We start from the raw sequence: 18,571 nt of genomic DNA, 5'->3' as shown, positions 1-18,571 counted from the left end.
GTTTGATGTGTGCATCTAAGGTAGCAACTATACTCTTGTATTTAATTATTCAATTCAGATCGGTTTTAATAATACATGCTAATATATGCTAAATTAATTCCTACCAATCACCATTCATGTACTTTGGTATTTTATTTACTTTATTGCTCTTGGTATCGCCACAATTTGACGGGTAATTCTTGTCTAAGCTGCTAGTATTTGTTACATTAACAAAGATGACGAATTTGTTTTCTGATCTTTTTTATTTAAGGCTTCATTTGCTCAAGTGTTAGTTTTTTCTTTCCTTTTTCATGGTATAAAGCCCCCCCAACTCAAAATTTTCATGAATTTATCGGTTATTCATATAAAAATTGTCCAATTAATTTTTTTTTATATCATCAACCCCCCCCCCCTTTCGAAAAAAGATCTTTGCTTGGGCCTAGAAAATGCTTTGTTATTTTGAATATATGACATCTATATATATAAAAATAAGTTGTCTGTGTGTGTCTCTCGAGTGACGTCATGTTTGTGTGTCGACTGACGTCATGTTTTCGACTGACGAAATTACAGACCGGGACATCGGGACACAAATGAGGACCGGGACACCGGGACATAGGGAATATAAATGACGACCGGAACACTCAAAGAGAAAGCGACCGGGACACAAGGAATGTTCGATTAGCAATCACCATCAACAAAGCACCGGGACACAAATGACGACCGGGACACAGGGAGTATAAATGACGACCAGGACATAAGTAAAAAACTAAAAAAAACTAAAAAAAAGGTAAAACCTACAAAAAATAAAAAGAAAAAAACTAAAAACTAATAAAAAAGCTAAAAAACTAAAAAAACTAAAAAAGAAAAAAAAATAAAAAAAGGAAAAAAACTGAAAAATAAAGGAGAAAACCAAAACTAAAAAAATAAAAATAAAAAAACTAAAAAGGTAAAAACTACAAAATAAAAACTAAAAAGAAAAAAGAAAAAAAACTAAAAAAACTAAAAAAAGTAAAAACCAAAAAAAAACTAAAAAGAAAAATAGGGGAAAAACACAAAAATTTATTTCATCATATACCAATTCAAAAACGAATGTTTATACAAACCGGGACACCGGGACACAAATGACGACCGGGACACAGGGAATATAAATGACGACCGGGACACAGGGACACAACTACAACAAGGACGTCGGGGGGCAAAGGGGGATATATAAATGACGACGGGACACAGGGAATGTTCGATTAGCAATCACCATCAACAAAGCTCAAGGGCAATCATTAAAAACTAAAAAAAAGGTAAAACACTAAAAACTAAAAAAAAGACCAATTCAAAAACGAATGTATATACAGACCGGGACACCGGGACACAAATGACGACCGGGACACCGGGACACAAGGAATATAAATGACGACCGGGACACTCAAAGAGAAATTACAGACAGGGACACCGGGACACAAATGACGACCGGGACACAGGGAATATAAATGACGACCGGGATGCAGGGACACAACTACAACGGGGACGCCGGGGGGCACAGGGGTATATATAAATGACGACGGCGACACAGGGAATGGTCAATTAGCAATCACCATCAACAAAGCTCAAGGGCAATCATTAGAATCATGAGGTATAGATCTGAATACGGATTGTTTTTCCAAGCACAATTATATGTTGCATGTTCAAGAGTCGGTAAACCTGACAATCTATTTATATGCACAGACAATGGGACAAGCGATTCGCAAGTTTTACGTAGTTAAAAACTTATATATATATATATATATATATATATATATATATATATATATATATATATATATATATATATATATATATATATATATATATTCACAGGTGGGACACAGGGACACAACTACAATGGCGTGTAACTAATATGGCACGTAACGACTTACGTGCGCAGGGGGGGGGGTGCTTGGGGGGCGCGAGCTAGCATGAATATAATATTGTAATATATTTGTTATTTTGATTCTAAATATAGCCAAATTAAATCTTAAAATAAACCAAATTAAAATATAGCCAAAATATACAAGAGATTACGGACGAAAAAATTATATTTTTATTTATTGTATCATTTGCCTAAGTTCTCTTTTTCCTGTTTCCTGTCTAAAATTCAGTTACCTGGAATGGCCAAATATCTGACCCGGTAAAAATTAATAAGGGAGTTCGGCAAGGTGCCGTATTGTCTCCTAGCATATTCAAATGCGTGCTTCCATCGTGCCTGCGTCCCCTTAGAAATTCTGTTTTTTACGGTAATACTGGTTTGTCTTCTATTGCATATGCAGATGACGTTCTTCTTGTTGCTCGGACTCGCCGTGGATTGCTTTCTAATTTTACTATATTAACCAATGAACTATCTAAGATTGGACTGTCAGTTAATACGTCTAAATGAGAGTTCATTTGTTTTAATAGCCCTCATGCGGTCGCTCCATTCGTTGCTGGGACTGCACTTCTACCATGTTCTTCTTTAGTTAGTTGGCTTGGTCTGTGTTTCGGCCCAACACTTTCCACTACCTGTTCATCCCTAGTGAATCAAGCCGTGAAAAACCTACACGTCGCTTACAGAAAAATATCCCCAAACAAAAGCCGTTACAACCGCAATGGTTTGTGCATGATTTATAACGCTTATTGCGCCCCTGTGCTTTTGTTTTTATCAGGCATGGCTCATCTGTTTCGTAATAAAGATCGACATGCTCTGCGTACGACTTATTTCAGATATTGCAAATTCCTCCTCCGGCTTCCTAGATGGCTCCGAAACAAAAAAATAAATGCTCCATTTGGTTTAATTGATGTGCCTTCTCGGATTCAGTCTTCCAGTGATGATTTATGTAAAAAGACTATCAACTTCATTCACGTTTATGACCCTCTGCAGCCTTTTTTTCATATTAATACTGGTTAATTAGTCCATGTTGTCTTTTGTTAGTTTGAATTTTTTTTTCTTCGCTGTTTATCATTTTTGTTTTGTTTTTTTATAATACTCCGTGCTTTGTGTTTTTTTATACTTTTACGGGTAATAAAGTTAATTCATTCATTCATTCAAACTGGAAAGTCCACAATTTCAATTAAAATTTAACAAAAAACTAAAAACATGGAAATTTTATGAAGGATAGAAGAATTTATAGGAATAAAAATTATACAATTTTCAGGATTTCGAAGGGGCACTGAGCTTTATATGGTATACGACTACTATTATTACTATACTTATTAATATATTGTTACTATACTATTATTACCATACTTATTTTGCTTCATTTAATTTACTATGTCAATTGGTACTATATATTTAAAAGTGTTTATAATTTACGACTTTGAAACAGATCAATTTTATTCCAACTCGGAAACTACTTTATCATTTTAGAAATGATATACACAAAGCCTTGTTTGAAGTGCTTAGAGCACAAATGACCCTCTATGGCAGAAGACCAAGAAGACAAGAAGAAACTTTTTTAAGATTAGAGAGGGGGTTTAAACCCTGGACCCCTCACCTGGATACGGCCTTATATTTGATTACCTTGACTCTATCCGAGTTGCAAGAGTGACCTGAAGGAACTCTCACAAAAATTTAGAGAACTTGGGACTAACTTTTTAAAAGCTTCTATCACAAATCGGTCTAATGATCCATTTAGGAGGAGAAGGAGATTATGAGAAGATATTATCAAAATCAATAAGGGCAAGCTATTAAGAAAAATAAGGGGAGAGGGAGTTGAGAGAGTCATTTTGGTTTATAGGTTACAGCCAATGAACATTGAACATTTCTTAGAGCAAATAAATTATTTTGAAAACTAAGAATGGTGTAACGTTGTAACTGTGATGGTGTAACACCAAACATGTAATTCATAATTGACATTGTATATATACCAGCAACAGAAGCTTTATCTATTGAGTTTAGAGGAGCTTTGAAAAGAATGGGGTGGTGGAGAAGTATGCGTAGCTGTGTTGGCCTCAGATGAGGCCATCTTTTTGACACCATTATGTCATCTTTATGTTACGGAAAGATATTTGGGAAGAGAGGGGGAGGAGGTTTAAAACTATGCACCAAACACGTATTTTCATAATTTTATTTTAGATATTATATTCTATAATATATGGATATTATATAATATCTATAATATCTTATTCTTATCTAATCTAATTCTATAATATCTTGTTCTCGTATAATTCTATAATATCTATAGATATTATAGAGATATCGATATTATAGAGATTTTATTATAGAGATTCATTTTAGTTTACAGATTACAGCCAATGAACATTGAAAATATTTTATAGCAAAGAAATTATTTTGAAAAATAAGAACGGTGTAACTGTGAAATAGTGTAACACAAAACGTGTAATTCATAATTGAAATTGTCTATATGCCGGCAATTCAAGCTTTTTGAAAGGAATAGAAAGAAGCTTCGAAAAGATTGGAGTGTAGGAGAAGTGTGCGTAGCTGTGTTGGCCTCAGATGGGTCGTTAGTGGCATTAGTTGTAATAATTGACAAGCATTTCATTATTGCTAATTTTGCTTAATATTACATTATTTATTTCAATATTTTACTTATTATTACTAGCTCGTAAGATCTCAGATATGTACAAAGATCTTCATGAAACCAAACATTCATTTCGATAAGAATTTAACAAACTTGAAAGTATTTATTAAAACTTTAATTGAAGTTTTAATTTAAGCTCGTCAAATTAAAACTTTAAAAGAAATAATTTTTATTGAAAATTTTATTCTACTCCAAAAGGAGCGCCTTAGCTTCGCCTCGAGTTAAACTGAGAGATAGACGAGTGCAATCGCCTCAATTGACCAATTCAAAACTAGTTGACGTTCGCATTCGCTTTGATACAGACCAAATTAAATAATGAGTGACAGTGAAATAGTGATTGGATTGTTGGACAGTTTAGTTGATGAAGATTATGAACTTGGAAGGCGATATAAAGCTCATTCGCGTCGCAGAATACTCTCAAGTGAGAGTGATAGTGATCATAGAACAAATAATGGCTCTCGGAGCCCAGAGTTTCAAACTCATGCTCGATATGGCTCTCGGAGCCCTGAAATTAGTTCTAGGAACGACAAATCTAGCTCTCGGAGCCCACAAATAGGTTCTAGAACCATAAGAACTGGCTCTGTGAGCCCAAAAAAATCCATGACAGAAAGCGGAAGGCTTCTCCGGAAATGCGAAAAGGTAAAAGATTAAAAGAAAACGCGTCAAATGACTCTATTCAAAAAGAATTCTGAAGAACGTTTTGGTAACAAAGAGGGTCCCAAGATCCATAAAAAAAAACTTGCCAAAGTTGCAAATAGAGCTTTCTCCGAGCCTTTGGAAATAGGGAAGCTAAAAGATTTATTTGAGCGCCACCCTAGGCCTTCGAATACAGATAAAATTGTTGTTCCCAAGGTAAATAGTGAAATTTGGGCTACTCTCTCAGCACGTGCTAAGCAGAGGGATGCTAAGGCACTTTAAGTGCAGCGGACAATTGTTCACTCAACCTATTGTGTCTTAGAGGCAGTAAATGATATTCTTGAGCTCAAAAATGAGCATATCAAAGAAAAGGTTGTTAAAAACCTAACAGATGCAGTTCACATGCTTGGCCTCACCACTTATGATTTAAGTCTAAAAAGACGCCATGCGATGAAATTTGAGGTGAGCCCAGATCCCATGGTAGCATCTGCTTTATGCGCTCCCGAAGTCAAAGTCACGGAGCTTCTTTTTGGCAAAGATGTTGCCAAAACAACGTCCAAAGCCAAATCCGTGGCGGATTTGAAAAAAAACATTTGGAAGACCAAAAAACGTGCCAGGGGGGCCTACCGTTATCACCGACGGCAGAACGAGGCTCCCCGTCCAGTTAATCGCAAAACAGCAGAACCAGGACCATCAGGAGAGGTCGAAATTGCAGAACTTTCAGAAAAGGAATCGCAAATAGCTGGTATGTACCATTTGACATACTCTGGCCTTGATTTTTATGATTTTGTTGTAAATTTCAATAGGCAGTCAAAACATTTGGTTGATAATTTTAAATCAGGAAGAATTAGTAACTTTATCTCAAAATGGCAGTCAATAACAAGTGATTTGAATATTTTGAATATTGTGGCTTCAGGCTATAAGATTGAATTCGAGAAAAGACCATTAAAAGCTTTGGTAACAAAAAACAAAAGTTTTACGTCTGAAGAAATGCAGGCTATACGAAAAGAAGTTGATATTTTGTTGCATAAAGGAGTTATCATTAAAGTACCCGAGTTCAGAATAAAAGACATACGTTGTGTTTCTCCCGTTTTTACGGTCCCAAAGAAAGATGGGTCTTCTCGGTTTATTCTAAATCTTAAAAAACCAAACGAAAGCATTAAATATTACCATTTTAAAATGGAAAGTGTTCAGTCTGCGGTTCTTTTAATGACAAAAAAATTGTTATATGGCCTCTGTTGAACTTGTCGATTTTTATTATTCATGCCCTGTTGATTTTGATGATCAAATGTGGCTTTGTTTTGAATTAGATTGTTGTTATGCTTTCACATCTATGCCAAACGGCTTATCATCTGCCCCAAGGGTTCTTACGAAACTTATGAAATCTGTTTTCTCCCTTCTTCGACGAAAAGGTTATTTGTCAATTGTTTATCTAGACGATACCTTTCTTATGGGAAGGTCATTTTAGATTGTCAAAACAATGTTTAGGAAACAGTGACATTACTGTCAGAGCTGGGGTTTGTAATTCACCCGGAGAAGTCAGTTCTCATTTCAAGTCAAAGAATAGAATTTCTGGGTTTTTCGCTAGATTCGCGATTAATGCGTATTTTCCTGCCGGAAAGAAAAATTAAAAAGGTTTTAGAATTAGTTTCAAAAATTCTTCGTCAAGAATCGACTACGATTCAAAATTTGGCCGAAACTCTAGGTGTTCTTGTTTCAACCTTCCCAGCAGTAGAATTAGGGCCTTTATATTACCGGAAAGCGGAATCGTTGAAAACTCAAGCGCTAAAGCACGCGAAGGGTGATTTTGCAGCTAAGCTAACTTTAACATCCGATGTAATTTCGGAATTGCAATGGTGGTTGAATATTGCCAATCATGCTTCTAAAGCAATTGAGCCTAGGTCAATTGACATATTTGTGCAGTGATGCATCCAAATTAGGCTGGGCACTCGTGGATGAATATTCCATGAGAACAGCCACAGGTGAATGGTCCTCAGAAGAGAAGGGATTTGACATCAATGTTTTAGAAACGAAGGCTGTTTATCTGGGATTAAAGTGTTTTGCTCGGGATATCAAGGGCACTCATGTCCGGCTGCGTTTAGATAATATAACCACAGTAGCTTATATCATTAAAATGGGAGGAACAAAATTTGAATTTTGTAAAGGGTGGATATCTGCAGAGCATGTGCCTGGAGTTGCTAATGTCGCTGACAAAGCATCTCGAAAATTTGGTAATGAAAAAGAATGGAAATTGGATTCTAGAATATTAATTATTTTGAATTCGTTGGTATGTCAGTCGATAGATATTGATCTCTTTGCAACTAGATTAAATTTTCAGATTAAACCATTTGTTTCTTGGAAACCAGATCCAGAATGTTTTTTCGCAGATGCATTTGCAATGAGTTGGGATCTTCATTTCTTTTATGCTTCCCCCCCCCCATTTAGCTTACTTCTGAAGACCCTTCAGAAGGTAGAGACAGATCAGGCAACTGGTATTTTGATTTTCCCAAACTGGACCACACAAGTTTGGCATCCCTTACTATTAAAGCTCTTAATAGAAACTCCTATACTTTTACCAAATGATACTTTTACTTTGTCTCTTCCACAGAAACTGACCTTACAACATCCATTGTCCAAAACGTTACGCCTAGCGGCTTGTGTCGTCTCCGGCAAGGGCTTCACCACTAGGGATATTCTCCTTCCACAGTCGATATTATCATGGATGGATGGCGGGATTCAACTAAGCGCCAGTACAGGGTTTACATTGAAAAATGGATCGACTTTTGTGGAAGAAACACAATCCAGGCCTTGGAGGCAACTGTACCGGAGACTTAACCTTTCTTACGGAACTGTTTCACTCAGGTGTTGGATACAGTGCTATTAATACTGTGAAGAGTGCTTTATCCGCAATTTTACCAAGCCTTCAGTAAGGCAGTAATCACATCACCAAGAAATTCATGAGAGGTGTCTTTAATAGAAAGCCTAGTCTACCCAAGATTTCTAGTATTTGGGATGTAAAATGTGTATTTGATCTATTTAGATTGCCAGCTTGGGATATCGAAAATCTTAAATTAAAGACACTAACACAAAAATTAGCAGTTTTATTGATTCTATTGGCTTGTGAAAGAGTTCAGCTTTTGGCCAGTTTGTCACTTAATAATATGATACATAATGACGATGGGAGTTTTGATTTTCAAATTAATGTGTTATTAAAAACAACGAAACCAGGAAACCACAAATCAGTAGTTAAATTTAGACCTTTTCAAGAGTCGCCCCTCTGTCCGGTGACGCACCTAGCTAGGTATATTAGAATGACGTCATACCTGAATAGATACGACGCACTTTTTCTTACATATCGTAAGCCTTATACCGCTGCGTCTAAGTCATCTATTTCTAGATGAATAAAAGAAGTGTTATTTCTTGCAGGTATAGATACCAGTGTTTATGGTGCTCATAGCACACGGTCTACCTCAATGTCCCACCTTAAAGCAAGAGGAGTTGATGTGGACCAAATCATAAGATATGTAGGCTGGACAAATGCCAAAACGTTTGCTAGGTTATATAATAAACCAATTGAAAGTGGAAAACAGTTAACTGTCTTTTGAAATTACTCATCGCATTCTGTTATATTTGAATTATCTTACTATAAATTAAATTTTGTACGGCTCCCTCTTTATTGAATAGGGCTATTATTGGTCATTAGTGTTGGTTTAGCTCATGCTGAACTTTAAAATCTCAGTTTAACTCGAGGCGAAGCTAAGGCGCTCCTCTTGGAGTAGAATTGATAAATTAAACGAAAACTTACCAAGTTTGATTGTAATTCTAGTCCAAAAGAAGCGCCAGCGTAGCTGAGAGTTCAACTGCCCTCCCGATTTCCCTTCCCGTTGAACTCTCAGCGCTTCATCATGAGCTTAACCACCGCATGGCGCATACTACAACGACTTTAAAATACTGGTTTTGAAATTGTCAATTGAGGTGATTGCACTCGTCTATCTCTCAGTTGAACTCTCAGCTACGCTGGCGCTCCTTCTTTGGACTAGAATTACAATCAAACTTGGTAAGTTTTCGTTTAATTTATCAATTAAACTCCAAATGAATATGTCCCTACCGTAAAAGAGGAAACAGGAAAAAGAGAACTTAGGCAAACAATAAATAAAAATATAATTTTTTCGTCCGTAATCTCTTGTATATAATTATAGTTATTTTGGCTATATTTTAATTTGGTTTATTTTAAGAATTAATTTGGCTATATTTAGAATCAAAATAACAAATATATAACAATATTATATTCATATGTTATATATTCAAAATAACAAAGTATTTTCTAGGCCCATGCAAAGATATTTTTTCGGAGGGGGGAGGAGGTTGATGATATAAAAAGATTTAATTGGACAATTTGCATAAGAATTACCGATAAATTCATTAAAATTTAGGGTTGGGGGGGGGTTTATACCATGAAAAAGGAAAGAGAAAAACAAACACTTGAGCAAATGAAACCTTAAATATAAAAGATCAGAAAACAAATTCGTCATCTTTGTTAATGTAACAAATACTAGCAGCTTAGACAAGAATTACCCGTCAAATTGTGGCGATACCAAGATATTTATCTTAGCAATAAAGTAAATAAAATACCAAAGTACATTAATGGTGATTGGTAGGAATTAATTTAGCATATATTAGCATGTATTATTAAAACCGATCTGAATTGAATAAGTAAATACAAGAGTATAGTTACTACCTTAGATGCACACATCAAACATTCATGAGGAAGGGAGGGAAATATTTAACACTCATTAAAGGCAAAAACATCGAAATTTTCATAAAAATCAAATTTTCCCGAAATTACATAAGCCCAAAATAGCATTTCAAGCATTTCAGTAAATGACCATAGTATGTATATTCTGTTTTCATATCTGAAAAGATATGAATTTTTTTCAAAACAACTACTAGAAGCAAATAATACATCTCGTTAAAAAAAAGATCGATATTGTCGTAGATCGACATTGTAAATCGATCTTATTAAAAAAAGATAGATATTGTCATAAATCGATCTTATTAAAAAAAGATCGATATTGTCGTAAATCGACATTGTAAATTGACCTTATTAAAAAAAGATCGATGTTGTCGTAAATCGACATTGTGAATTAACTGACCAAACAATGCAATGAAAAACAAAAAGTGTGAAAAGTACACGAAAACTTAAAAAGTAAAAGGGTCGGTTAATTAATGTCAATACTAAGAAAAAATACAAAATATATAAACAACTTAATAAATGTAGTCATTCAAAGAAAAACAATTGTCGAAAATACGAACTAACAAAAAATAAGTAAAGACAAACTAGGGTGATATTAGACATGCTATTATTCAAATTAAGCAGCACATGCTTTTGCAGTTCACATAAAAGTTTTCCCCTTCTATTAGCTAAGTGTTTTTCCAAAGAAGATAGAAATTTGGCATAATTTCTTGGTAGTGGGAGTAAAGGAGGGGGCACATCTATAGGTCCTAGGTCTCTAGCTAGCGAAAGAAATAAATGACTAAAGAACAAAAAAGAAAAAGCGACCAAGAATTTTTTTTTTTATTATTATTATTATTACTATCGACTAACATGTTTCTGCTTGTGTATAACATTTAACATATATTAAACAAATAATGATTGTTTAAATATATATTTGTTTATCGGTAATTTTTTTCTCGAAAATCACACAATAATTCTTTCTGGAAATTGGCATACTACCATTTTTCGATGTAAAAAAAAAAACACTCTATGTAGGTCTGGACTGTTGGAATACTCGTTTAGGGGTTAAATTTTGGGAAGATGACAACATATCATTTTTTAATAATATCACATATAATATATCACACAATATAATTTGATATCTTACGAATGATACCATAAATATTTGGAATAGTTATAGTAATTTTCCTGAAGATGAATGTCTGTGCTAAAAGTTGTATAAAGCATACTACAAATTAATTTGATTGTTGACAGTGTAAAATTAATTTGAATAATTGGGAATAAATACACAAAGAGCTTTGAATCTTATAATATATCAAATGTTTTTCTTGTCAATGAGTAAAGTTCTGTCCCCTGGTATTTTTACTTGAAGTACATTGAATAAACGAGCGTGACATTGTGCAAATGACAAATAGTGAACTCAGCATAGGTACTGCAAATTTAACTAAAAAAATTAAAATACAATTTAGTTAAAATCAAATTAAATTTCAAACTAAAAAAATTTAACTAAAAAAAACTATATCTCGCCATAAGTTTAATTGGCTGAATAAAATTTAATGACTAAATAAGAATTGGTATAAAAATTTGCACAAGAGAAAGTAGAGGGAGAATATGAACTATTATATAAGGCACATACATTTCACGACTTCTAAGAACAAACAGTATTGATTTCTTTTGGTGTTTTTTTTTTTCTACAAAGATCCCTATAGCAACAAAATTTTCAAAAAACATGAGTTTAAAGAAACTTCAACATATTTTTCTCGTTTTTTTTAAGCAAAGGCTTTTAATGTTTGCGGAGTCTCACATTTCAAAAAGTCGAAAATAGCGTTTTTGGGTATGTTGTTACGAATGTGTTAAAGCAAACCACTTTCAATGGTTTTTATCATTGGCAAAAGCTAAATAAAACAATGATATTAAGGGTAATGGAATTTTTGGACACTGGGAAAATGCAGTGTGTTTATTATAAGACTTTATTTCTCATTGCTTCACGGTTGAATCCTCTCACTCAGGAGTAATATAATAAAGCGCGTCCCAGTTCTTCACATTCAATGACGACAATAGGACTTGTTATCATCCACATAAATCATACTCTTCACTTTCAAAAAGGAAAATAGGCAAACATTCATTTTACAGCCGTGTCTGGAGGCCATGGAATGACCTTCCACCTGAAACCTTTCTAACAGATAATACAAAAACACTCAAAAAAACACTACCAGAAATACATTTTCACATTAAATCATTTTAAATCCTTTATAGTATTATTTATCACTGTTTGTTGTAGTTGTTGATTTATTTGTTGCGACAAGATTATAACTTACCGTATTTTTGGATTAAAATAAAAGTAGTTTGGCATCTATTGATTTCCAGTAGGTTTTATCACAATCTGTTTTGAGACTATTTTTTTTTTTTTTTTGTATAAGTAGTTTTGTGACCGGTATGTTTCCATAGTGTGTTATTTTTCATAGATTTGTATGTGTGTATTATGTTGTCAGAATTGTCATTTACCCTTTAATTTTATTATGTTTAGTGCGACAAGCTTGATAAAAGCTTACCGTATTTTGGTATGAGCAAAATGAATGAACTTTTAAAGGTCTTGTGAGTTCAGGTTGCTAGAATAGGTTTGAAAATTAATGTTAAGAAGACTAATTTCCTAAGGTTAGGAATAAGTAAAGATAGAAAGGCCACGTTGGGTAAAGAAACGATTGATCAGGAGGTCAGTTGCATTTACCTTGGTAGTATTATTAGTAAAGACTATGGGAGCAGTGAAGATGTTACAAGTAGAGTAGCCAAGGATCAGGGTGTTTTTTCACAGTCAGAAAAGCTTGGAGGAATAGGAAGATAAATCTGCACACCAAGATGGAAGGTACAGTGATGGCAGTGGTCAAATATGGCTCTGAAGCATGGGCGCTCCGAAAAGTGGATAAACATTTAATAGATATTTTCCAGAGAAATTATCTACGGGTTTTTCTGAGTACCCAGCTGATTGATTAAACTAGGATACTTAAATCATCAACACAATCTAATTCTAGGAGAGCTTTTCCTTCCCATTTGATTCCGCGGTCTCCCATTGCTTTTCCCGTGCTCCTTAAGACAAAGTCCATCAATATAATTCACATGCAGGGGGATAGAACACAGCCCTGCGTAATTCCTGATTTAGTACAAAACCAGCTGTTAACCTCATTTCCTACCTTAACCACAGCAGTGTTATCCTATTACATAGCACTAATCACTTTAATGTGTTTGTCTAGTATACCATAGAAGGATAAGACCATTGCTAAAGCTCTTCTATCAACAGAATCAAACGCTTACTCATAATCTGTAGAACTAAGGACCAAAGGTGTTTGACAACTAAGGCATTTCTCAATTATTAACCTAAGAGTGAAAATGTGGTCGACAGATCCTCTACCTTTTCTAAATCCACACTGTTCTCCTTTTAAAACTTTGTCTAAAGCATTTCTCTGTCTAAACCGTCACATATGTAAGGCGACTGCTATGCTGCTTGCTTGCTGAGGGACAACATTTCACAAACTGCGTTGTAGTACGTTGAGCCTTGGACCAATACTTTTGTAACCAGTTAGGTTGCAGCTTGACATGAGCATGTCGTCAGCATACGAAAGCAGGCTGAGGTCGCATAGATTGATGCTGAATCCTCCAGAAACTTTTATGTTACTCTGGATGTCAAGGTATTAAATAGGATTCGGCTTAGTAGAGATCCTTGACGCAGACCTTGAACAAGTCTAATCGGTGTGCTCAGGTCCCTGTCAGTCTAACTTTCACCGAACTGCCTGAGTACCAGAAAGATAAGAGTGCTACGACATGAGCATTCACACCATACTTGAGTAATTTCAGGAACCCCTGAGACTGCACAACTGAATCAAAGGCAGCTAAGATGTTTACGCTGCACATAAAGAAGGAAGACCCACTCTGTGGGCTTTGTCAATAGCTTTCTTCAAAAGTCTATGTAAAGACGTACAAGTCAGGTTTTGGTGGAATCCGAACTGACGATAATCCAATCTACACTTCTCCAAGATAAAAAAAAAAGTGTTATAACAAACCATTCCCAAAATTCCCGAAAAAAAGCGTTATAGCTTCCCAAAAATTTCTGGAAGAAGTAGCTCGAGGACTTTACTGAGAACACTTGAAACGTTAATTGGTCTATATCCTGTCCATTGATTTTGATTTTTCCCTCTTTTGCGGATATTTGACAGAACACCAGTGTTCATGTTTTAAATGCTTAAATGTAGTTTTTTTCATGTTATAAATGCTGAGTTTGATTTCGTTTTTAGAAGTGTGTTTTTTTGTTCTTTTTTTTCTTTCTCGTATTACTCCGTCAGTTTTGTATTTTGTGAAATATGATGGGAAATAAACATTTACATACATACATACAACAGCACAAAATGAGCTAGGGACCACACTGCAATCAACACACGTCTGGAACAGAAGAGTGATATGTTCAAACAACAGGTCAGTAGTTTTTGAGTTTTTCGTTTAAGCATTTATCGCAAACCCGTTCAAGCTTGGGGTCTTTGGAACCAAATACTGTAAAGCCTTAACCACTCTTCTTCCGGAATATCAGATGAACACGTTTTTCCACTTATCTGGGATCTCTTGAAGAACTTCCACATCACTTTCGCGTTTTTTTAAGGCTTCCTCTGAAACCTTATCAGCTTTTTCGCCTTTCAGTCCTTCTGTTAGATTTAGGTAGTCCTTCTTTGTGCTCTAAAATCGTTGGAAGATCACTCCAGATCTGAGCTTATCGGATTCCTTCCAAATGTTGTACCACAACTTAGCACTTTTTTGGTTTGCTTGACCAGGGGACACTTGTCCCGACCTGGTTTTTTAGAACTATAACGGACGATACGACAGGGGGCGGCCAACTTTTCTGCAGTGTTTATGGTGTGGCAAATTTCCTCACAATGGATGTTTAAAGCTACCTTATCCAGGACACCGTGCATTAGTAGCTTGTAGGGCACTCACTTTTTTCAGAATTTCGTCACAAGTATGTTGATGCAGCACCATGTCAATTTTTTCCCACTCAGTTTTGATAAAGTGTTTTTTGGTTGCGCAGTCGCCACTAGATTGAAAGGGGACACTAAAAGATATACCTAAATGGTCATTACTTTTATGGTCGGAGTGAACGCTTACAATTTTCATGAGTGGAAGTTTGTTATCACATGGTCAATATTACTCGTAGAACCACTATTGTGTATATATATTTAAACTGGTGATCTTTGTCACAAAAGGATATCCCGTCTGGGAGCGCTGATAGAAGGGTGTCTTTTAGTTTACCAGGTAAGTGGGGCCTGCACTGGAATTCTCCACAAATCAGAAAGCGTATGTTGCCAATTCTACACAAGAATCTGCTTAGACGGCTACACGCTTCGACATAGAGTTTCTCAGAACGATCATTATTCAGGTTTGTTGGAAGATATACATTGATGAGGAAAAAGCTAGTTGACCCAACAAATTCCACAGAAGCGTAGAAGTCACACGACTCGTACAGCTTACAGGAGATGTGATTGTCAACTATAAAAGTAGTGCCACCACTAAGTCTTCCACGCGTAAATTGTTGTTTGGCTTTATGTATGAAAACCAATTTGCGCGGAAAGGCCTGGAACAGAGCAAAATTGTCATTGGTAAGTAGGTACTCTTATACACGAATTACATTATAATCGGACCAAAGTCCATTAAGGTAGCCTATTTTTACAGCGTTGTGTCTGTATTTGTTTCGGTAAAAGACCTTTAAATTGTTCAATTTTACGCTTGACATGCGTGACACACTTTTTTCATGGCTTTTTTAACGGCTGGCAATACCAGGCTTGGGTGATCGTTCTTCCTGTGGGGACAGAGGGTACACTTTACATTGTTCGATTAACATGGTATTTCCTTTGTTAATTCAAGGGGCCCTGCGCAATGAAGGCAGCCAGGTTGATTGTTGCAGTCCCACCATGTTACTCTTCTTGGGTAGTACCTGGTAGGACGAGTTTTGCAACAGCCATGAACTTTTCTCTCAGGTTCATTTTAATTTCACTTTAATGTCAAGCATTTTAGATAACAACTAACTAAGGGATTGGGTAGCAGACTCCGTTTTGGTATAAGCCACTAGGCCAGACTTCGTCTGCTGAATCTTCTGCACATGCTCAGGGGTTATAAACGACAAACTGTTTCTGGTTTGAACAAGACTCAGTTTTCGGGAATAGAACATTAATGAACACCTAATTGAGCCGTTTTACCGCTGCTAGGAGTGGGGGCCAATCAGAAGTTTGAGGTAGAGCAGCTTTGCATTGGTCAATTATTATTTCTAGCTTTTCGACACACTCATTTACGCAGACTATCATGGATATGAATACATCCTGCGGGATACTTGGGATTTCAGAGATTTTCCATATTGTGAACCTGATTCTAAACTCAGTGCTATTGAGTAGAGTTTTCATCATATCATACATATCACATCATACATATCATATCATACATATCGCTGAACAGCACATCACGGCCAATCTGAGACCTTCTTTCTTTCGACAGATTTTCATTATATGTATTCACAATATTATTCATCTCATCATGGGCTTCACAAATTTGTTCACGAGTAAAGAGCTCGACGCCAGTACTGATTACTGAATCTTTAGTAATATCATGATGCCTCAAGCATGTTTCAACGAAGTTTAATACCGGTGAATATAAGTACCGATAAATTGCCATCACCTGACAAGTAAATCCAAAACGGGATTTGCTTTTGTAAAGAGTTTCCCTTGGACCAACAAGGCACAACTAAAATAATTCTAAAAACCAACATCAAATCTGCAACTACTCCGAATCTATAGAAATTAAAATTTATAGTGTGTTTGATTAATGCAAGATTATTTATTCGATTAGCCCGATTACTTATCACTAGCGTTCGACATGTCGTAAACAACGTCACAGGCTAGGTGGATCACTACTTTAAACGGTTTGGATGAGCTGCTGGGTAAGTTACACTTGTCCTGCTAATCCCTAGAAATGCAGGATCAGTGAGGATAAGTAACGACGTTATATGTAAACAAAACATTCATATTTTCAATAATAGAACAAATATATGAAACTAGATGCTGAAAAAAAAAATGAGCCAGTAATTGTGAAATATGGCACACCTTTAAGGTTTCGTAAGCAGACCCTAGATTTTATTCCTAATTTAGACCCTCGCTTTAAAATATACACTCAGTCACCTTCAATTCTTACTTTATTTCTGCCTTATCAACACACAATTTTAGCGTGAATTTTAGTTACAATTAACAGAAAATTATTGATGGAGAGTGCGTGTGAAATTTAAATGAAAAATTCAAGAAATAATTTTCCATTTCAGAGTATTATATTCTTTGTATTCCATTTCTTATTCCATTTTCACTTATTCCATTATATTCTTATTCCATTTCTTTGTATTTCAGAGTTTATTTTGCCTCTTATTTTGCAGTTGTTTGAAATTAGAAATGTTGGTTAAAATCTTGGATTATATACAGAAATCATGTCTTTTAGATTTTTACAAAATTATTAGAATCTCACGAATTGTTAGCAACAAGTTTTTGTTACCTAACTATTGGTCAGTAAAAATAGGCTTTATTTTAAAAGTCCAAAGTCAAATTAACCAGCTATGATAATTATTGATTGTCCCCAGATGGATGATCAACAAGAATAATCTTTGGCAATCTTCCACTCTTCATTCACAGACTTATCTTCCTTTTCTTCCAAACTTTTTTCAACTGTAAGAAATTGAGGCACTTTGCAACTACATACCCAGTAGCCTTGGAGGGGAGAAGGAGGTAATTCGTCTGACCTTGTTCCAGATGGCCATTTAATGTAAGTTTATTCTGGAAATTATTTACTAAAGATGCACTCTGTTACGATGATTAGAATAGCACAGACTTCTTAGACACCTTGTGATTTTATCTTCTTTTTTTTTACTTTCTGTCCATTATTTTTTTGGGTTTTGTTCCTGTTTTTTTTTCTCTCTTAGTGCCAAGGAAGCCTATACACAAACAAATTATTATTTTGGTTAGAACCTTTTATCCTTTGAGTCTCGGAATCTTTTTATTTCCAAAAAGACCTATTGCTGAAAGATATTTCCTAATTCTTCGAGTTTTTAATTAAACTAATTTTGACTATGTTTAAAATTTCTTAAATCTACAATCTAACAAGAACAAATACCTAAATTAGAACATTTCAACTTTTAATCAAAAATCACGTCTGACAAAGGAATTTCCAAAAATTCCTGAAATAGAAACGTATAAAAATATCATTCCAAAAAGTGGCACCCAATCAGAGATCACGTAAACTATACTCACTTCAAAGATGTGCAGTATAATGTAAACTAGCCTTATATACATATTACATAAAAAAATAGTTTTTTTAACTGAAAGTAAGGAGCGACATTAAAACTTAAAACGAACAGAAATTACTCCGTATATGAAATGGGTTGTCCCCTCCGCAATCCCTCTCTCTTTACGCTAAAGCTTTTAATTGTTTTAAAAAACAGAATTGTGGCAAAGAGACAAACTTTAGCGTAAAGAGCGAGGGATTGCGGAGGGGACAACCCATTTCATATACGGAGTAATTTCTGTTAGTTTTAAGTTATTATTTCGCTCCTTACTTTCAGTTAAAAAAAAAACTAGTTTCTTATGTAATTTCTGAACGTTTTTGA

At 35.0% G+C, this 18,571-nt stretch overlaps 2 long non-coding RNA genes across 2 annotated transcripts in view; one reads left to right on the top strand and one right to left on the bottom strand.

The window, feature by feature from the left end:
* The window catches only part of LOC136043729 (uncharacterized), a 51,840-nt gene extending 42,761 nt beyond the window's left edge, over positions 1-9,079 (bottom strand). Inside the window, exon 1 of the long non-coding RNA XR_010621697.1 lies at positions 8,968-9,079. This is a non-coding gene — a long non-coding RNA (uncharacterized LOC136043729). The remainder of the gene's footprint in view (positions 1-8,967) is intronic.
* A 10-nt stretch (positions 9,080-9,089) lies between these two features.
* The window catches only part of LOC136043728 (uncharacterized), a 47,378-nt gene continuing 37,896 nt past the window's right edge, over positions 9,090-18,571 (top strand). The window contains exons 1-2 of the long non-coding RNA XR_010621696.1: positions 9,090-9,219; positions 17,549-17,730. This is a non-coding gene — a long non-coding RNA (uncharacterized LOC136043728). The remainder of the gene's footprint in view (positions 9,220-17,548; positions 17,731-18,571) is intronic.

The sequence above is a fragment of the Artemia franciscana genome, unplaced genomic scaffold, assembly GCF_032884065.1.
Source record: "Artemia franciscana unplaced genomic scaffold, ASM3288406v1 Scaffold_883, whole genome shotgun sequence".
NCBI lineage: Eukaryota > Metazoa > Arthropoda > Branchiopoda > Anostraca > Artemiidae > Artemia > Artemia franciscana.
Note: the sequence above shows the minus strand (reverse complement) of the source record. Positions and strands in the feature narration are given on the sequence as shown.